The following is a 22,171-nucleotide window of genomic DNA, read 5'->3' on the forward strand; positions in this document are numbered from 1 at the left end:
TTTAGCACCTCAATCACTGTACCTTGGGTACAGTGGCCCACTAGAACAGAAGTTCAGTGAGGGCAAGGGCTTGTGTAGGTTTTGTTCATTTGTTTCTCCTCAGTGCCCAGAACAGAGCTTGGCATATAGTGGGTACCTAATAAATATTTGTTGAGTGAATGAATTAGTTTCCTTTTTCCACGACCAGTCATGAAAATAAGTGAATGGTTGGCAAGGAAAGGACAATGTGAAAGGAATTTTTTGTTTGTTTGCTTGTTAAGCAGGTAGTAACTCTGGATTTCTACAGAAGCGCTGGCTACAGGTCTTGGTAAAACTAAATGGAGCTTCCTTTAATTCTGTTCTCCCCGCTTCATCTTTCTCTTTTCTTTTTCCCGCTTTTCTGCCTTCTCCATCTCTATCCCTCTAGGTCCTCCTTCTCTCTCCCTTTCTTCTTCCACTCCTTTTTCTTCCATGGATTTTCTTCTCTTTTTATTCCCACTTAATCTAAAAAAAAAATTCACTGCCTGTTAATGTGAGCTACTGCGAGTACTCAGCCAGGATATCTACTCCAGATTACTTAAAATATAGACGTGGGAAATCACGTGGGTTAAAAAATAAAGAAATATTAAATCCATGGACTCCTACTCTCCTTCTACCTTTAAGGCCCACTTCATTTCTTCTTGAAATACAGAAAAGAAGTGATGGTGGTCCAGATAATTCAGACTAACCCCCCCCCCCACTAAGGACTACTAAAACAAAATAGACAATGTATTCCTCAAAACATCTGCTTGGAAACATCTGGTAGGTTAATAAGAGTGAAAACTATCAGGGGTAGACAGAACAGGGAGGTGATTCTAAGATTTGGGGTCCTTGTGCCCTAAGGTCCTTTGCTTTTGACAGCAACTTAAGTCCAGAGTAAGTATCACCTCGCACACATTTAGTCAACTGTTATCAAAAGAAAAACAAAAAACAGAAAATAACAAGCGTTGGCAAAGATGTAGTGAAATTAAAATACTTGTGCATTGCTGGTAGGAATGTAAAATGGTGCGACCACTATGGAAAACATTATGGCAGTTTCTCAAAAAATTAAACAATGACCATATAACCCAGCACTTCCACTTCTGGGTATATAACCAAAAGAATTGAAAGCAAGGACTCAAACAGATATTAAACACTCATGTTCATAGCAGCATTATTCACAATCACAAAAAGGTGGGAGGAACCCAAGCGTCCATCAACAGATGAATAGTTTTTTTTTTATTGTGGTATATACACACCATGGAATATTACTCAGCCTTCAAAAGGGAGGAAATGCTACACATGCTACAACATGGATGAACCTTGACAACATTGTGCTATGTGGAATAAACCAGCAGCAAGAAACAAATCACTGTCTGATTGTATTTGTATGAGGGCATCTAGAGTAGACAAATTCTTCGAGAGTAGGAAGGGTGATTGCCAAGCAGGGGGTAGGAAGGAAGGATGGGGAATTGTTAACTGGATACACATATAGCGTCTTCAGTGTGGTAAGATGAAAAGACCTCTGGAGATTAATTGCAGAACAATGTAAATGTACTTTACTGTACACTTTAAAATGACTAAAATGGTAAACTTCATGTTAACAGAGTTTTTACCACAATTTTTAAAAAGTTTAATGGTTAAGACAGTAAATTGTGCATTGTACCACAATTTTTGAAAGAAGAACAAAAATTTAAAAAGACAAACCATGCAAAAACTACCAAAAGAAGGTAGGCATTATGGCAAAAAAGCATGACTGGAAGTAAAGAGGGATGCTTCATAATGATGGAATGCTTCATTCACCAAGAAGACATAACAGTTCTGAATTTGTGTGTGCCTAATACACATAGCCTCAAAATATAGAAAGCAAACCCATGGACAGAATTGCAAGAAGGTAGAGACAAATCTACAAATATAGTGGAAGATGCATATATCAGTAACTCTTAAAATGAGCAGATGGAGAGCTAGTAAGAAAGAGATCTGAACAACTGGATAAGCAGACCTTACCTAATAGATGTATAGAGAATACTGCACCCACAACTGCAGATCACAAATTCTTCTCCAGTCTACATGGAATGTTTATGAAAATGCTGGGCCATATAACAAGTCTCAACAAATTCAAATGCTCTAAATCATACAGAGTACATTCTCAGACAGTGATGCAATTAAGATAGAAAACAAGAAAAAAACTAAGAAAATATCTACATATTTGAAAATTATTTCTTTCTTTCTTTCTTTTTTTTTTTTTTTGCGGTATGCGGGCCTCTCACTGTTGGGGCCTCTCCCATTGCGGAACACAGGCTCCGGACGCGCAGGCTCAGCGGCCATGACTCACGGGCCCAGCCGCTCCGCTGCATGTGGGATCTTCCCGGACCGGGGCACGAACCCCTGCCCCCTGCATCGGCAGGCGGACGTTCAACCACTGCGCCATCAGGGAAGCCCAAGAGGTGGTTATTATGTAGTCATTAAGAACAATGAGTTTGGGAATTCCCTGGCGGTCCAGTGGTTAGAACTGTGGCGCTTTCACTGCTGAGGCCCGGGTTCAGCCCCTGTTTGGGGAACTAAGATCCCGCAAGCTGCTCGCAGCGGGCCAAAAAAAAAACAACGAGGCAATGAGGTCAATCCGTAAGTACAGACATGGAAAGATGAGTACAGTACATTAGGAAAAAAAACAACATGCAGATCAATATGAGTAATATCCCAATTAGGTTAAATATCAAAATAAAGCAAAACAGAAAACCTGAATGTGTTTATATATGTATAGGAAAATCTGGAAGGCTGCAAACTGATTGTTAATAATGGAGTTACCTTTCATAGTGTTGGATTATCACTTTTTTTTTTTCTCATGGTACGCGGGCCTCTCACTGTTGTGGCCTCTCCCGTTGCGGAGCACAGGCTCCAGATGCGCAGGCTCAGCGGCCATGGCTCACGGGCGCAGCCGCTCCGTGGCACGTGGGATCTTCCCAGACCTGGGCACGAACCCGTGTCCCCTACATTGGCAGGCAGACTCTCAACCACTGCGCCACCAGGGAAGCCTAGATTATCACTTTTTAAATTACGTACTTCTTTGTATTTTTTTTTGTCAAAGACATGTATTACTTATATAATTTTTAAATTTTGTTTATTTATTTAATTTATTTTTTGCTCTGTTGTGTCTTCGCTGCTGGGCGCGGGCTTTCTCTAGTTGCAGCAAGCGGGAGCTACTCTTCGTTGCGGTGCGTGAACTTCTCATTGAGGTGGCTTCTCTTGTTGCGGAGCACGGACTCTAGGCACATAGGCTTCAGTCGTTGTGGCACGTGGGCTCAGTAGTTGTGGCGCATGGGCCTAGTTGCTCCGCGGCATGCGGGATCTTCCCGGTCAAGAGCTCGAACACGTGTCCCCTGCATTGGCAGGTGGATTCTTAACCATTGCGCCACCAGGGAAGTCCGTATAATTTTTTTAAATAGGTAAAAACATGAATAACAAAAGCAGCACTGTAGCATTAGAATTGACTTGAACAGTTAGAGGTGCTTAAATACAATTTTGTTACTTTCCTTTTATTTTTGTGACCTTAAGCTTAAAGTATGTTATTGAAATGCCATGTAGATGAAGATTTTTCAAATATATGAAAATGTAATAGGATTTCCATAGCCAGTTTTTCCATATTTTAATTTTTCTTTTTATTTCCTTTTCTTTTTATTTCTTTTTAATTTTTTCCCATATTTTAATTTTGTATGAAGTTATTTTTAAGTACAATTCCATTTTCTACAATAATCAAGGATATAACTCCATTGGTCCAAAAGTAAATAGGTGAAGATTAGTATTTTCCACTTTTAGGCAGGATATCTAATTTATTTTACTGTGACCTCAATTTTTAAAAAAATACCAAAAGAAGGGAAGATTGATTACAGATCTTGCAATAACAACTCCCAATTAGGGCTTCCCTGGTGGCGCAGTGGTTGAGAGTCTGCCTGACGATGCAGGGGACGCAGGTTCATGCCCTGGTCCAGGAAGATCCCACATGCCACAGATCGGTAGGCCCGTGAGCCATGGCCGCTGAGCCTGCGCGTCCAGAGCCTGTGCTCCACAACAGGAGAGGCCACAACAGTGAGAGGCCCTCGTACCGGAAAAAAACAAAAAACCATCTTGGGAATTTCCCGGTGCTCCAGTGGTTAGGACTCCATGCTCCCACTGCTGCAGGCCTGGGTTCAATCCCTGGTCAGGGAACTAAGATCCCACAAGCCACACGGTGCGGCCAAATAATTAAAAATATTAAAAAAAGTAAAAAAAATATCCATCTTGCTGGAATATTTTCAGAATTCAAATAATGACAACTATTGTAATTTGATTTCCATTTTAGAAAGTTAGCTCTTTAAATCAACTCACAGTGTAGAGTGAATCAGAAAGGGAGGAGATTAAGGAGACCAGTTAAGAGGTCATAGTTTTAGTTAAGAATGAAAACTACCTGAACTAGGATAGCAGCATTAAAAAATAAGGATGGTGCAGATTCAAAAGTTGTGGGCAGTGTGAGTTGAGGGAAGGGGAGAAGTTAAGGCAGAGGACACGGAGGAGCAGTCCCTGGGGGCAGCTACCACTTAAATGGGATCCTCTGCACGGGTTTTGTCTGCAGGTTGGTTTGTGCCCAGGCCCCAGTGTAACCAGACCGGTTGGTCACAAGTACCCCAGTATCTACTGCCTTGGAGCCTGTATTCATCTGCCCAGGCTGCCGTAACAAAATACCACAGGCTGGGTGGCTTAAACAACACATACTCACTTCTCACAGTTCTGGAGGCTGAGAACTCCAAGATCAAGGTGCCGGCAGACTGGGTTGCTGGTGAAGGCCCTCTTCCTGGCTTGCAATGACTGCCTTCTTACTGTGTCCTCACATGACAGAAAGAGACTGGGAGTTCCCTGGTTGCCTAGTGGTTAGGATTCCCGGATTTTACTACCGTGGCCCGGGTTCAGTCCCTGGTTGGGGAACTGAGATCCTGCAAGCCTCACGGTGTGGCCAAAAAGAAACAAAAGAGAGAGAGACTGATATCTCTCTCTCTGTTCTTATAAAGCCACTAATTCCATCTGGAGGGGCCCACCCTTATGACCTTTTCTAACCCTAATTACCTCTCAAAAGCCCCATCTCCAAATATAGTCACATTGGAAGTTGGGCTTCAAGGTATGAATGGGGGAGGGGGACATGAGTCCATAGCACAATGTAAAGTCCATGGAAGGAATGGGCCTCTTTACCGAGTGTGTGTGTGTGTGTGTGTGTGTATTAGACTGGATTTTTTGCCTTTTGTCTGCTATCTTCTTTCCTTCTTCCTTCCTTTATAACTGTAGTACAACTGTTTTTGTTTTGGGCATTCAGTTTGGCAATATTTAGTAAATTTTCAGCTGTGGCCCAGCTATTTCACTTCTCTGAGTGTCCATGTAAAGGAAAAACATACTCCTGTGTGTTTCCTCTTCTCTCAGTATTCTACTACAATGCTGATTCACATTTTTAAAATTAATTAATTAATTAATTAATTTTTATTTATTTTATTTTTGGCTGCGTTGGGTCTTCGTTAGCTATGCGCCGGCTTTCTCTAGTTGTGGTGAGCAGGGGTTACGCTTCATTGTGGTGCACAGACTTCTCCTTGCAGTGGCTTCTCTTGCTGTGGAGCATGGGCTCTAGGTGCGCAGGCCTCAGTAATTGAGGCACGCGAGCACAGTAGTTGTGGTGCACTGGCTTAGTTGCTCCATGGCATGTGGGATCCTCCCAGACCCGGACTCAAACCTGTGTCCCCTACAGTGGCAGGCAGTTTTTTATTTATTTTATTTTTATTTATTTATTTATTTATTTTTTGTGGTACGCGGGCCTCTCACTGTTGTGGCCTCTCCCGTCACGGAGCACAGGCTCTGTACGTGCAGGCTCAGCGGCCATGGCTCACGGGCCCAGCCACTCTGCGGTATGTGGGATCTTCCCGGACCGGGGCAGGAACCCATGTCCCCTGCATTGGCAGGCAGATTTTTAACCACTGGGCCACCAGGGAAGTCCCTCCTGATTCACTTTTGACACTAGATGTGTGTGGGTTTTCCGCACATCAGGCAGGAATTGTTAAATAAATTATAATGTATCTATACTATGAACTGGTATTCAGGCAAAACTAAAGTAGAGCTGTATCCACTGAGGTGCAAATATATCTAGGACCACATCGTTTACCAAAAAAAAAAGCAAGTTCCTATATATAATGTAGAGTCTGGATTCATTTCTTTATTTTACTTTTTTAATCTTTATTTATTTATTTGGTTGCACTGGGTCTTAGTTTCTGCCAGCAGGCTCCTTAGTTATGGCTCACTGGCTCCTTAGTTGTGGCATGTGAACTTTTAGTTGTGGCTGTAGAAAGAGAATCAGTAGGCTTTTGCATCTGCCCTGGGGTGCACCGAGGTTGCGAGCCCAGGTGACTGATGGGGGTGCCGGGCGTGGGCTGAGGGACAGGCGGTGTTTGTATTAGATCCATCAAGCTGGAACTAACCCTCCATCCAAGAGGAGAAGCCCAGCAGGTACCAGGGCCTCCGCTGGTTCTGTGTTCTCTCGCTTCAGAAGAAGAGCTATTTGTCCGCGTACCACAAAAAAAAAAAAAAAAAAAAAAAAGGAGAGCTGTTAGTAATCCTGGGGAAACCTGGGGTGTTCCCGTGTCACAGCTACTGGGTGACCAGTGTCACCTGAGCTGCGGTCTTTGTGTGGCTCCAGCAGCTGCTGGGCCTCGGGCAGGATGTGCTTGCACCTCCCCCCAGGAGACAGCCACTCCGGGTCAGGGGTGCACAGAAGTGATGAGAGGAGAGACTAGCCCTCCCTCTGCATGTCGCCTCCTGCCGCCCTTCCCAGATCCCCTTTCCTCCTCCTCGCATGGGTGCCCTGCCCTGACTCCTCCCCTCTAACATATTTGACTGGCGCTTACTTCTTTCCCACCCAGGAATGTGGCATCACCCCAGAAAGTGAGAACCTGACCTTGTCACCGAAAGGAGCTATTGACCAGTCGTCCTGCACGGGGACGCCTCTCTCCTCCACAGTTTCCTCCCCAGAAGGTACATGATGGTGGGTGGGAACAACTGCAGGTCCTTCCCCGTCAGCCGAGTCCTCCCGGATGGACTAGGGAGCAGCACTTTAATACCTAAGCGGCAGACAAAATAGGCCCCAGCTTGAGAGGAAGTGAGACTCGCTCCCTTGCAATGAGAGGGCGGTCTAGTGGCTGAGCTGGGGGAGAAGCAGGTATCTCACTCCCAGTCCTGCTGTCATAAGTGTTTCTTTAACATTATGACAGGGAAAAGCAAATCCCTCATCCCTGAGGTTGAGTTTGGAGTTCTAAAATATAAAGCAGCCAAACCTTGGAAAACCTTCCATCTAAACCCTATTTGGTGAGGGCAAGGCCAGGCCGCTGGTGTCCTCACTGCCCGGGTGCAGCGAGAGAGCTCTGCTCCCAGTGCAGTCACAGCAGCCAGGCCTGACCTCCGTGTCCTTCCTCCAACTCCTGTCTCCAAAGACCCTGCCAGCAGCAGTCTGGCCCAGTCGGTCATGTCCATGGTGTCCTCCCAGATCAGCACCGACACCGTCTCCTCCATGTCCGGCTCCTACATCGCCCCTGGCACAGAAGAGGAAGGGGAGGCTCTCCCCTGCCCCCGGGCCGCCAGCAGGACCCCCTCAGAAGAAGGAGACGTAAGAGAGGAGCATGGGATCGCCCTCGCCGCTCTGCTCTGCTCTGTACTCGAGTCCCAAGGAGCTCAGTCCAGGGCCTGCCAGGGAGATCGGCAAAGCCCCCCAGTGCTCGGGAGGGGAGCCCTGGAAAACACGGTACCGTGTCGTTGAATCACAGACTCCCTCAGATGTGATCTTCCATGTGGCACCACTTCTGTCCTGAGGACTTGGTTTGGTTTGCTGCCAGGCGAGCTGCGTAGGAGAGCCGGTGGCATCTGCACCTTGACTTTTGTTGCTCCTTTGCAGGTGACGCCAGCGGCGTCTCCAGAAGGCAACTTTGCGGGCCTCGCCGCCACCGCCGAAGAGCAGGATGCAGAGGTAAGAGCAAGGTGGACGCTGGTGCCCCTCCCCGGTCAGAGGGACTGCCGGCGCTGGCAGAGGAGGCAAATAGGATGGGGGCTGTTCTGGAAGAAGCCTTCCATGGTTGTGCACTTGGATCTGTTAGAGGCAGGGTGCAGGCACAGGGACTGTCCGGTTAGCAGAGGGCGCTGGTCTCAGCGTAATAGGCGTGGGGTGAGTTCCAGAGGGAAGTCTCCAGGCCAGACCCTTGAGAGGGTGTTTGTCCTCCAATTCACTTAGTATTTACCTGGCACAGGCATCTCACATCTTCCTGGCACTGGGGGACACAAAGACCGAGTGACATGGCTTTTGCCTGCCCACGCCCCCAATCCACCCATCCCACCCATCCCGGAGCTCCGTCTGATGGAGGAATCAGACTTATAACTCAGCGTGAGAAGTGCTCTGACGGAGGTGTGCCTGAAGTATATGGAATGCCCAGCTCCCAGTGGGGACTCTACAACTTTCTCTTGAGCCAGATGTTCTCAAAGGAGTATCTGGATGGGATTGGGGATCCTAAAGGGTTCCTGAAAGTTTTATGATCTCACGGTTTGCTTTTTCATTTGACAACTTTGATTTCCACCTGAGAGAAACAGTGTGAGCTAAACTATGACCAAGGCTATTCCTGACAGTCCCAGGGTCCCTCTGTAAGGTGCCTCAGACCTGGACCCTCTGGAACGTGCCTCACACCTGGTCCCTACGGGCCGATCCTGCCTCGCCAAGCAAAATCTGCCTCTGCTGGGCCTCCCAGCCATCTCACACGGACAGGAAATGTATGGATACCAGGAGGGTGATTAGTTCTGTCTTCTGACCATCAGTAGACTCATTTCACTGCTTTACGGACTCACAGTGCCTTCCTTCTGTCCTAGGGAGATGAGGTTCTAGAAGAAGAGGACGGATCACCCACACAAGAAGATGGTAAAAGACCTGGTCTTTTGCTCCCTTTTATTATATTTCTTTCCCGGGTATTCTCTGAAGGGTAGAGAAAGGGGCACTGGTGTGACTTGGTGGCACTGCTCAAGGGTGTGGCTTTGGGGAAAGGTTGTCTTCTTGATGGAATATCAAAGCAAGCAGGGTATCTGAGGACCTCAGCAGCCTTCCTGGCTCTTTCTGGGCCTCTGAGCCAAGGCTGCAGAAGACACATGGAGTTCTCCATCTACGTTGAGTAGATCCTGAAGCTTCTTGGGCAACTGCCATCACCTTCCTTCCTGCTTCAGCTTCTCAGCCGAGTCTCACAGAACTGCTCTAGCAGCCCCAAAGTTCAGCTGCAGCAGGAGAACAGCTTCCTCCCCTTGGGGGAACCGACTGTTAGGCAGTAGGTTTTCCTGCTTTAGTGAAGAAAACGGCTGATGTTACAGTAGCAGAAGGATCACAGCCCTGGCGGCACAGCAAAGGTGAGGGGAAGAGACGTTAGCAGCTCAGCGTACACTAGTGTTTGTAGGCTATTGGAACGATTCTCTTTACCATCATTCAGGCCTCAAGTAGATATTTTTTTTTAATGGGAAGAGTTGGTTTACAAAGTTGTGTTAGTTTCTGCTGTACAGCAACGTGAATCAATTATACATATACATATATCCACTCTTTTTTTAGATTCTTTGCCCATATAGGCCATTACAGGGTACTGAGTAGAGTCCCCTGTGCTCTACAGCAGGTCCTTATTAGTTATCTATTTTATATATAGTAGTGTGTATATGTCAATCCCAATCTCCCAATTTATCCCTCCCCTCCCTTGCCCCCCGCCATAACCATAAGTTTGTTTTCTACACCTGTGACTCTATTTCTGTTTTGTAAATAAGGTCAATCATATCTTCAATCGGAAGAATTTTGTTTCTAGTAAGCCGAGAAGCAAAGGAACGACCTACATATAGAGCAAGGAAGTGGGGGTGGGGAGGTGACCTGGAAATCCCACCTGGGAGTGTAGGACCAGGCGTCCCAGGAACCGGTGTCTCTTCAGTCTGCTCCTCTGAGATGCCTCCACAGAAGGGCAACCTCCAGAGCAAACCTGGATCCCAGCCTGCATGCAGATGCCATGCTAGTCGCTTCTGCTTTGACCATGGCAGTTGCTTGGGGGGCGGTGTGGTGTGCAGGGGTGCGCATGCGCACATGACCACTCTCTCCTGGCCAAGTAGTGCCGAAGGAGGGGTGGTCGCCCAGGCTGTGCCTCTGCCGCACGCACACGCCAACCAAGCCGGGGTTGGGCGCTACCTCCCCTCGGTTGATGTCTTCAGGGCACAAGGCTCCGAGATCTCCATTGTGATTGTCGTCCCCAGTAGAATATTTGCTTCTAAAAGGCACACGGCAGTACGTGGTTTCCGCCTGACATTCCATATGTGGTTTCCACCTGACATGCCGTACGCAGTACATGTATGTTTCTTCCTCTCCCTTTCACCAAGGAAAAAAAACCGGGTGGGGAGCTTGAAAAAATAACATCTAAAACTGTCCCCTTCCCATCTTACACGACTGTAGGTTTCTGGTCATCCCCTTAAAACATCCTCAGAATAGCAAATTAAGTCTCAAAGAAAATAAATCATAATTTTGCGAACAATGCGATTCTTTGATTTGAGGTGCCAAATTACGGGACCAAAGAGCTTTAATTGCCATTTTATGTATTAGTCATTTCGCAGAGCCTTGTGGTCATAAACACACCTCACGTGCACCGACAGACACAGGCCGGAGTCCGGGGTCACTTCCCCCGTGTCTCTCCTAGATCCTCCAGCCTGGCTTAGCTCTGCTGTGGGCCCGGGTCTGCGTGTCCGAATCCCACAGACCTCCCCAGGGTCTGATTTCCCAGGAACGAAGGCTGGAAAGGGGCCAGTTAAGGAAACAGAGCAGAACAGAGCGAGAACACAAACGTACCCACACAGTTTCCTTTATTGTCCACTCTCCCCAATAATTATTGTTTTTAATTTTAATTATTTATTTTTTTAACATATGATTTGATGTTTTTTGTCTCCATCCTTAAGATTTTTATTTTAAGGACAGCAAAGCAGAGAAAAACACAGCCAGGTCCTCTCTAACTGCCTTAACTCCGTTAGAGGCCAGAGGACATTCGCATTTCTAGGTATGGAGTGTGACAATAACAATGACTTTGAGATCACCAGCATGAAAGCACTGGACAATAAGCTGTGCTCTGCGGTCTGCTTACCCGGTGAGTGGCAGTCTGCTGAACATGAACTTGATAGGAGATGCTCCCCTGCTCGCACCCCTGCTCTCACCCTGGGACACCCATCTCCTGCCCTGCAGTTCCTGCAAGAAGGCATGGGCTTTGCTAAGGTGCTGGGAGCCAGTTACTGAAAGGAAGTGAGGCGACCTCGGGAGAGTCCTTGGGCAAAGAGCGACTCTGCTCTAAGCGAAACTATTTGGGCATGGAGAAAGGCACAAAAATACCTCCAAAGCCTTCCAATTTGACCTGACCGTGTCCTCTCCATCATGATCTTGCAGGTCCCATGGCAGCGGGCCTGGTCTTGTTTCCATCAACAGGCAGTTTAAGGCAGACACGGCGTCTGTGATAAGGTCTTGGAAAGAGAGCCTGAGCCCTTGAAAAGGGAACCTGTAGCCCCTCAGAGGAGAGTGGTTAGTTAGGATCAGAGAGGAATTTCAAAGCCAGCATTTTATAGACTAGCTCTGTGACCCAGTGAGCCCTGGGCGACCACCAGTTGCCTTGTGCTCCCTAGATTTGGATCCCAAAGGAACGATCAGGGGTCGAGGGTGACTCTTCTCCCTGGAGCCCTAAGTCTATAAATTCAATCAGGGCCATCAACGTGCCCCTTATTCCTTCTCATGACACTAAACTGAATCCAGGATGAGTTCTCAGGAGGAGCCCACCTGTCAGTCACACTCTGGGCACTGATGTCCCCCTTCTCCATGCTCACCAAGGGCTTCACCAACCATGGCTCTAAAGCCACGTCTTGCCCGGTGGACTAGGTCGAAATTGCCCCTTCTGGGTTCACGGCAGAGACTGCCTTCATGTTGCATGGTTTGTAATCTCTTAAACATGCCCTGGACATGTTTAAGCTTCAGGAGAGCCACATCCCATCGTGGGTCCATTGCTTTACCCCCTTGGCAATGTGGCTACGGGTGCTGGAGGGACACAAACTCCTGCGGTTGCCACTCTCCATCAGCTTGCAAAAGACCCAGGTCCTCACCACTCTGGCCCCATGCAGGCTTGTGGTGGAGGAAGCCGTAATCCCCAGAGACACATCCCATGGCTTTCCCAGGGGCTCGCCAGCCTTTCCACTTAGCGTTGACCCAGCCAGGCCTGGGCCTGAGCGGCTGAGGTCCGGGGTACACTTCACTTCCTGCCTTCCCACTCTTTACCTGGCTTCTGTCTGTCCTTTTTTTCTCATGTCTTTTTGCCAAATGTACGTCTGTCTGTCCAGTTTCTTTATTTTGAAACTCATTTAGGTTATCCAGACTTCGTGTGAAAGTTCATGTTCACCCACACCCAACCCCAAGCTTGCTGGGCACGCGCACATCCGAGGGGCCCTCGCTGAGGCTTCCATTCCTAACTGGCAAGAGCCTGTATTTAATATGCTGAAATTTTCCAGGAAAAAAAAATATTTGTGAGACTAGATTAATCCCTGTTCCACAAAAGCGGGGATGCTTCTGTGGCAAAGGTTACAGGCAGGATTTGTTTTGGTCACTAGTTGGGGAAGATGCCATCTCTGCCCTCACTCCGCCCTGAGTCTGTGGCAGCTGTGCCGGCCAGCCGCTCACTGGGCTTCAAGAGAGGAATCTAGGCTCCTGCCTCCCCGCAGTGGCCGCCCACCAACCCCCGTGTTTGGCAGAGAGAGCTCCTGGGAATTGTTTTAGCCGCCCATGCTGGTGGAAACTGACCCCAGGCCTTGTGCTTCCTCCTCTCCCTAACTCCTACGGGCCAACCTGCTGGTGGATGTTTATTCCACTCTGGGATTGCGGCAGGGGAGCGAGACCTGGAAGGAAAACAATGCCTGGGCTTCTTTATGGTGATCTCGAGAGCCAGCCATGCTCAGATTAAACTGGCTTCACCGTTCAGGCCAGACATGAAACCGAATGACAGTGGCGGCTGCCGGGAGAGGGAGTTGAGGGTCGCATCGTAGCCTCACCCCGAGGTCTCAAGGGCTCTTACGGGATAAGGAAAGTGCATCTGCTCTCTTGGTAAAATGTTTCTCGGGTTCTGCTTTAGCGTCACACTGGTAGTAAAGAGCTGGGGAACTCTCTGGAAGCATCTGTCGGGTTAATGTCAGGTTAATGACAGGAGCATCCACTGTGGTAGTTCCCGTGGAATCAACAGACCTCACCACGCTCAGCTGTAAGTTCAAAGTTCCATCCTATGACTGAGGTGCCTCAGGCTGGCTTGGCCGTCAGGACAGCTTCTCAGGCACTTGGTCTCCCTCTCCACGCTGTTTCCCTCCCCACATGGATGCCACTCCCCTCACGGAGCGCCCACAAGGAGGGAGCCCGGGGAGCATCCCATGGTCCACCCTCCCCAGGCCCACAGGTGCTCTGCCAGGAGCCCCAGCTCGCGGCAAGGATGGCTCAGGTCCCCATCCTCGCTGCTCTCATCACCCTTGTGGGAGTGATGCTGAGAAAGCACCTGTGTCATTCCAGCACCTCTTCCGCTAAGAAGCCTCTGGGTCTTCTTTGGCCCTGAGACCAAGGTGGGGGGGCGATGGTATGTTCTGAGATTGTTCTGCAAGGTTCTCAAAGGGAGGAAATCTGAGTTGACCATTGTAGGTGGTGAGTCGATTAGAAGCGCGAGGCCATGCTAGGTAGACGGGGCCCCAAGGAACCTGATGGAGTATCACACAGGCGTCAGGATAGTGGCCAGGGGACCAGTGACAATTCTGTGAAAAGGCTCTGGGGAGTGTGATGGGAAAAAGCAAAGATAATTTGAGTTTATTAGTGGAAATACAAATGTTTTTGTTTTGTTTTGTTTTGTTTTTTGTGGTACGCGTGCCTCTCACTGTTGTGGCCTCTCCCATTGCGGAGCACAGGCTCCGGACGCGCAGGCTCAGCGGCCATGGCTCACGGGCCCAGACGCTCCGTGGCATCTGGGATTTTCCCGGACCGGGGCACGAACCCGTGTCCTCTGCATCGGCAGGCAGACTCTCAACCACTGCGGCACCAGGGAAGCCCGATACAGATGTTTTTAAATGATGGCATTGGACAGGAGTGGGCATACCAATGAAATCTAAAAGTACTTATGGAGGGAATTCCCTGGCAGTCCAGAGGTTAGGACTCAGCACTTTCACTTCAGTGGCCTGGTTCAATCCCTGGTCGGAGAACTAAGATCCTCCAAGCCACTGCACAGCCAAAAACAAAACAAAGAAAAGTACTTATGGAGACCTGAAATAACCCAAGACTAAGACGCCACTAGGAAGGGTTATGCTTCGCAGATACTAAGGAAAAATCGGAATTAACTTTCTCTTTTCCTGGAGAGAAACCCTACAAGATGGTGGAACTGTTACAGACCTTAAATTTAATTAGTGGCTGGGTAGAGGCAGGAAAGAGGTGTGTGGAATCCCCCTAGATGTGCTCCCCAAATCTGCCTCTAGAGGTCTCCTCACTCCCCCGTTTCTGAGCATGAGGATGGAATTAAGTGGGAACCACCTTTCTCTACCTCCCGTGAAGGATTTTGAATCTCCAGGCTCCCTTTTCTGGCTGAGGGCTGGACAGAATGGTAGCACTCGCTCAGGAAGTCCTCCTGCGCCTTCCAGGCTTACCTTCTGCATCCAGGATGCACGGAGCAGCAGGGTTTCGCCGAGGGTCTGGCAGAAGCCTTTTTAGAGGAAAGAGCACCACCAACTGTACTAAGAAGCTGGGGAGATCAGAGACTTCAGGTCTGAGTCCTCAGGCTGTTTCAGAAGGAGCCACTTTTCAGCCCTGGCTCAGAATCTGGACCGGTGGTGTTTGTAGCAAGGACTCAAGAATTCAGAGCCAGGCAGCCTGGCAGCCAGTGGTGGTGGCGGCGAGGCTGCGGCAGTGTTTTGATTTGACTTTGTGTGTGTGTGCGTGTGCGTGTGTGTGTGTCTTCTCTCCTGTTTACCATTTGCTTTTGGTCTTTCGTACCAAACAGCCGCAGTTCCGGAGTCCTGCCCATTAAACACAGAGGAATAAGTATGAGATCTACCAAATTATATAAAACGAAGGAACAACATATTACATCTGGGGGTTCCTAACTTAAAAGGGCCATCTTGCCTGCTCTGCATCCTGTCACCCTTAGAGGGGAAAAGCACTGTGGACCCATGTGCCGGACTCCGGTACCCCCAGGGAGTACAGATCCCCGCATTCCGTCTGGCTGTGAGAGATACCTAAACATTTCCTGTCCCACTCACTCCCCTTCCCCTGGGATCCACCTCCACAAGACTATTATTAGAGCCTTAGGGCGGATTAGCACACCAGGACATTTATGGGTATACACAATTTATACCCGCTGAATCCTAGTGTTTCTGCCATTAAAGGGTTTCGTGTCTTGGGCTGGCCTAAACTGAAGCTGACGCCAGACATTTGTGAGTGGCCTCCCTCAAATGTGACACAGTGAGCGTCACGTCCACCCTCCAGGGTCAGCCGGCTCCGTCCACGAACTGAGCCCTCTGAAAGGCATGGCTTTCGGCTCTTCCCTGGAGGAGATCACCGTGTGCTGGAGGATCCAGCAATTTCCACACAGCATGAGAAATAGGGTGGTGGTACCGGCCAGTGGTGAAGCACTTCGGAGCACGATGGACCCCATCTGGCTTCATGGGGGGCTTTCTGGGGCCAGGTGCTGGAAGAGGCAGCTCAGCAGTCCTCGGCCAGAGAATGGAAGGCTTTCCCCCAACTCAGGGGGTTAGGGCTTCATCCTCTCCCTTCAGAAGGGGCATCTCGCTGCACTGGGGGGACTGAATCAGATGGAGTCAGTCTGTGGGCTGGGAGGACGACTTGGGGGAGATGAGTGTAGCCTGAACAAGGCCTGGGGGGGCGGATGGTTTTCGCGCACATTCTGTGAGTCAGGCGCCCTGCTCACCACTCTTCCATGTCACCTCGCTTAGTCTCACAGCATCCCTGGGGAGTAAGTACTTGTCTCCCATCTGATGGATGGGAAAACCAGGGCTCCAAGTACAGTGACCTGCCCAAGGTCACACAGTCAGTACGTTACAAGCTGGGGCTGTATCCCGGTTTTCTGACTACAGATTTAGACCTTACTAGAGCTTGAACAAAGCAGGAGGTCAGGATGGATTGGATACAGAGCATGAAGGAGAGAGAAGCACCAAGAGTGGGTTTCCAGCATGGGCAGCGGGTGCTTCTCGTGCAGGAACTGCAGGACAAGGGGGGAAGATGATGAGTTTCGTGGATGGTACCCGGGGGACCCCAAAGCTCTGGAGCTAATGTCTCCTGGGGTTGGTGGCACCAGCTGATAGCAACTCTCGGTGGGCTGTTCGGGTGCAGAAGGAGAGGAACAGCTGTCACTCTGTTCTCTGCCATGCCATTTGGTCCCTGGCACCCTGCTGGGCAGCCAGTCCCTTCCTGCCCCACCCTGGCCCCCACAGCAAACACTAACTCTGAGCCCAAATTAACACACTCTTCTCCCTCCCCTTCACCTCCTCCTGCTCTCGTGAAAGTCTCAGCCAGACTCAGTTTCTTTTCCTGGTCCGCTGTAACACTTAGGCAAACTTCAAGACCAAATAAAGATACAAAGGTGGATCCTACGGCAAGCTCACAAAACAAGGACCATCCTGCATGTCCCTCCATCAGTGGGCCACAGTGGCCATGACTGTCCCTCGCCCAGTGGACGCCACTGCTCCCAAGTTTCACGTGCTGTGGTTTGCACCCTGTGGGAGTTCCAGCTAATGCGCATCTTGCCAGCTTTCGTGCCAAACTCCCGGACTGTCCTGCCAGAGACACCATCTGCACCAAACCAAAGGTCCGGTAACCTTCCTTTCCTCTTCTCAGGTGCCTGGCAGGCTGACGACAACGTGCTCAGTCGTCGGAACACGCAGCGCAGACGCTCATCTTCTGGCAGCCTGGGGGACCCCGAGAACAGGCTCTGCGTGTGGGATCCTTTGGCCATCTGAGAGCCTTAGCCCCTGTACCAGGGCTCTCCTCCCGTTCTCACATCCCATCCTGGCCTCATGGCACCACTGACCTCCTGGGCATCCTCAGCAAGACACACGGAGACTTTTTAGAGCCACGTGAAAGCTGGATGCTGAGGGCACCTGACCCTTCTCCCAGACTCATCTTCTTCCGCAACCGTGATCCTTCCCCTCTCAGAAGGGACTGGAAACCTCTTTTCTCCTTGTGGGCTAAAGCCACTCGAACTGCAGCTCATGAGACCCTTTGCAGAGAGTCTCTGGAATGTTTCCACTGTATCTTGATCTTCAGGTGGAGCTGTGGTCTACAGACTGGTTATTTCTTGCGCATCTTTTTTTTTTTTTTTCTCCTGAGGAGGTAGACCAAGAAGACTCAAGAGTTTGGGTGACTTCATTACAAACACCCATCTGGCATTTTCTAGTCTCTGGGACATCATAACCAATCTGAAACCTGCAGTTTGGGGTGGCGTTGGGGGATGACTCCTGTGAGAAGGGAAAGCCATATTGCACTGTAAGTGGGGTTTCCCTCATTATGCATTAGGAGCTCCTCTCTCAAGGACAAGAAGCAGTGGCAACCACCAGAAGGTTGGTTGGGAAAACAGTTCTTGCTTCTGGTAGCAGAGGCTATGCCTCGTGTGTCTGCTTAGGAAGGAGGCCTTGAATCTGAGAACCCCTCAGTTACATGATGACCTACCGGGGAGTTCTTTATGATCAGGTGCACTCAGGAAGGCCTGGGGCTCCATCCTAAGGTGACACTGCAAAGGCATTTTTGACCCCCTCGATGTACCAGGCACTTGTTAGGGACTGTCGTATATTATCACGTTTCATCACTACCGCCCTGTCAGGTGGAGGTGGCATTCTTACCCCTGCTGCCCCCGTCTCCACCCCGCTTTTCTGAAAGAGTTGAAGAAAGAAGCTGAGAGAGGGGTGGACCGGTGGTTCTCATTTGGTGCCCAGGAACCCCAAAGGAGGTTGGGGGAAGGGCTGAGCTGGGGTCAGTGGTGGTCTGGGAGGCTCCCCACCCCACCGGTTTTCCTCCCCTGTCCTCCAGATCAGCTGAGCCTGATGGGGGGAGCCGGAGGTACTGCCTTCCATAGGCTCATCAGAGATTTAGAGATGTTGTTCAAATCACATGTGCACCCCACCTCACTCTGCTGTAGGGCATATAAATAACAGCCTGAAACAGCAAGACCGTAAGCTGTTGGCTGTTCGTCCCTCAACACTAGTGTTATCAATGGATTCCTCATAGCTCTCTGATAGATGCATTGTCTGCTGGCTTTTGGAAGAGGTGGTTATTTAGTGGAGCATGAGATTGAGAAGCAAAGTGGGATCCAACAGTTTGTGAGGCTGAGATATGACAGAGCCCTAGGCTATGCCCACCATGATGGCCTGAATTAGTAGTTGGAATTGTTGCCCTAGAAGAGCTTTTCAGGGTCCTTCCCAAGGCCTCAAGGAGAGCCCAGTGCTGGGGAATGTTTTGCACCTCCTGTGTGGCTGCTTTGCGCCACCAGGTGCCTGGTGACCCTCACTGCCTGGTGGTTGTGGTTCACATCCTGCCCTGGGGGTGGGCAGGGGGAGGCCTGTGGTCTTGACAGACACTACATGAGCCAAGCCTGAATCTCAGCTTCTGCCTTGAGTTCCCGTGTCCACCCGCTCTGAAATCCTGCAGTGGGCTCTGCTGTTTCAGGCCCCATTTAATGTCCTTCCTTTCCCCGAAACAATCTTACAGCCCCTTTCATATTGAAGATTCGAGCAAAAACCACACTTCCTGATCTCCTTGAAGTCTGAGTCCCAGAAGCACTAGGGAAGGGGGTGCTCCCTTAGCCTGGGGTGGTGGCATAGAGATCCACCTCCTCTCCCGACAGGTAGTATTCAGAGTGTGGTGTTACCTGAGATGAAGGAGATGCAGGTAAACAGTTGCCACAGTGGCCAGGAACCCTAAGAGGAAGCCATTGCCTTCACCCTTTCTGGAGGGTCTGTCTTCTCCCAGGAAGAGGCTCAGAGAGATTCCTCAAGGCCTTGGTTCCATAACCAAGACATACCCGGGTGAGAAGTGGCCCTTCACTCCTGTTTCTCAGACAGTTCCTGCTCTCTCCCCCATCCCCTCACCTCTTTGCCCTCATTTAGCTCTTTGGCGAGCAGAAATATCCCATCCAAAAGGGCTGGGATCAGGGAACAGGGCACAGAGCCTGGTCGGGGAACAGGACAGCCGCCCCAGTCATCATCTGGAGATGGTCATGTTGTTAGCAGTTGACCCACAGAGAATATGACGGGGCCTGGTTTCTCACACAAGGACACAGACTAACCGGAGGCCTGGGGCTCCTTCCTGCCACACTCAGGTCGGAGCTCACCTATGAGCTCACTTCCGGGTGGTGTGGTGATCCCAGCCTTCTCACAGAGCCCTTTTTCCTTCTCCTCCCCAGTCCCATCCCACCAGAGGTCATGCCCACGCTGGGGCATCTCCTGGGCACGGACCCACACACGTTAAGCCATCTCACCTGGGGAGGGTTTGTGTCCTGTTCACCTGACCTTGGCATGCTGCTTGCTCACTTTGCTTTAGGATCTGCACACCTAGTGTGTGTAAGTATGTGTGTACTGTTGTGCCATCTGTGTACCCCTCACTCCCTGGAGTACACTCATGGGCACACTACAGTGGGGACGTCAAGGATGCAATATTTATGGATTGCTGCATGATTTTTAAAAATGAATAAAACTGTTCACAAGGGAAGAAGAGCTGTTAACTGCGCAGTTGGCTTATTTGTGAAAGTTTCTGTGCGACTTTCTCCAGCACGTCTTTAATACTTTGACTCAAAACAAGCTGGACATGGAGGAGTGAGAGGGCAAGGGGTAGAGGGAAAGACATGTTTCTGCGTGGAAGCTGGTGTACCATCCCCTGGGCACAGCTCCTGCGCAGAGGCCTGATAAGGAGCCCTCTCCTCCACCCCCCCACACCGAACCCCACCCCCTTCAACCGGAGAATTTCCAACTGCAGCTCCTCAATAATTGAAGAGCAGGAAAGCTGGTGACTGGAGGTAGGCTGGGGGAAGGGAGGAGGAAAGACCACAGTCCACCGTTAGTCCGTCACTTAAAGGTTGGTGAAATTAATGAACCCAGTAGAAGAATTTGGCAAGTCCATGGCTTTCCTGGGTTTCACCCACCGGCTCTGTTTCCTCGGCTATCTGGAAAGGAGGGAGAGCACTTCCGAAGAAGCCTCTGGAATGTCAGCTTCTGGGAATCTTGCTGAGGACGGGGCGGGGAGGGAGCGCTTACCGGGAAACACTGGATTACCCTAGCCGCCTTGGGGTGTCTGAGACCAGGGCTGCGGTTTCTGCGGACCTGAACGGCAGGTGGCATCGGAGAGTCAGACCTGCTTGCGGGCACCAAGACGACACTCGGTCGAGAGACCGGGGCAGGCCGCAGAAACGTAGGAATTGCCACTCGCAGCCCAGAGGAGAGGAAAGGAAAGCCCCAAGCATGCCCCCAGCCCTGGCCCCCGCGCCACGGGCTGCGTCCCAGGAGCCGTCGCCACCTCTGAGCAGCCCATATGGGAAGGAGGTGGGGCGGAGTACGGATCGCGCCGCGAACTGCTCGCCGAGGGCCCCGGGGCCTCTGCGGGAGCGCCGAGCCGCGCGCCTCTCCGAGCCCTGCGCGGGGCCCTCGGGCGGGAATGCTCGGAGCCGGGACGCGGTGGCGGGTAGGGGGCTGGGTCGCGCGCGGGAGAGGGCGGCCGGACGGAGTTGGAAGAGAGTTACCGCGTGAGAGAGCGGTTAAGAGCCTGCGGTCTCTTTGGAGACGCCCTGGCCAATGGCAGAAGCGGAAGCTGTTTATATGGGCGGGGCGTCGCCACGGCAGCAGGAGACGCCTTGCGAGCGGCTACTGAGTGCTGGTCCCTGGCCGCTGGCTTTCAGACAGGCGCCGGCGGGCGTGAGTGCCGACGAGGATTGCTGGCTGTGCCCTGGAGCTGGGAGCAGAGAGCCGCGGTGAGGGTGGGCAGTGGGAGGAATTTCTTTGAGAACCTTCCTTTGGCCCGGGCTGCGCTCTGAGCCCGGTAAGGGACGGGGAGGGCTGCAGGCCGTGAGAAGGGAGGGCGTCAGTACCAGCCCGCTCTCCCATCCGTCCCCGACGGAAGTGGTGGGCCCGGGGACTGACATCAGAGGCGTTTGGGGGACACTCACTTCCTGCCCCCTTATAACTCTCTGTATTGTTTCCTTCCTTCCCCTTGATCCCCATCCTAATATCCCTTTTCAAAGATCAGACGACCTCCCCCGCCCCCCGACCCGTCGTACTGCCCTCCTGGACTCTCTCGCCCCATTTCCATTGGTTGTGGACGGAGAGAGGGGGGTTAATTCCCCGCTTTGAGGGAGAAAGGGGTGGCCTCGCATGCCCCTACACTATTCCCTCGTTTGGCTAATTAAGTCTCCTCTAAAAATCAAAGAGGAAAAGAGCGAGGGGAACCCCGTGTGGGTCGGACCCCCGGGCACACCTTCTGTTTCCCAGACCTCGGCAGTAAAAGATCCTCCCCAGCTGCAGGAAGGATTTTAGTAAGAGCCTCCCCCCTCGCCCACACTCTCCCCTCGGGGGTGGGGAAAGAGGGCTCAGTTCCCGCTCTGGTCCCCGCAGGCACCACATTCCGTTTGGAGGAGGTTACCCCCGGATCGTGGGATGGAAGCCCGCTTCCGGGAGGCTGCGTGACCGAAGCCGCGGGAGTCAGCGGGCCGGAGAGCTCGGCGGCCACCCTCGGCTCGGCTCGTGGATGTTGACAGCCCCCTCGGAGAGTCCCCGCAGATATGGCGGAGAGCTGGCTACGCGTCTCGGGAGCAGGGGCAGCGGAGGAGGCCGGACCGGAAGGCGGCCTGGAGGAGTCCAACGCCCTGAATGACAGCCTGACCAGCCTGCAGTGGCTGCAGGAATTCTCCATTCTCAACGCCGAGCTCCCCGCCCTGCCTTCGGGGGACACCGACCCCCACGGCTCCCACGAGCTGGCAGGCTCGGCCGACCTGGGGTCTCCCCTGGCAGCGGACCCCACTGGGCTGGGGCAGCTGCACACGCCTGGCAAGCCCACGTCCTCGTGCACGTCGCGGAG

The sequence above is a fragment of the Mesoplodon mirus genome (assembly GCF_964341445.2).
Source record: "Mesoplodon mirus genome assembly, chromosome: 18".
In the NCBI taxonomy this organism is placed as follows: domain Eukaryota; kingdom Metazoa; phylum Chordata; class Mammalia; order Artiodactyla; family Ziphiidae; genus Mesoplodon; species Mesoplodon mirus.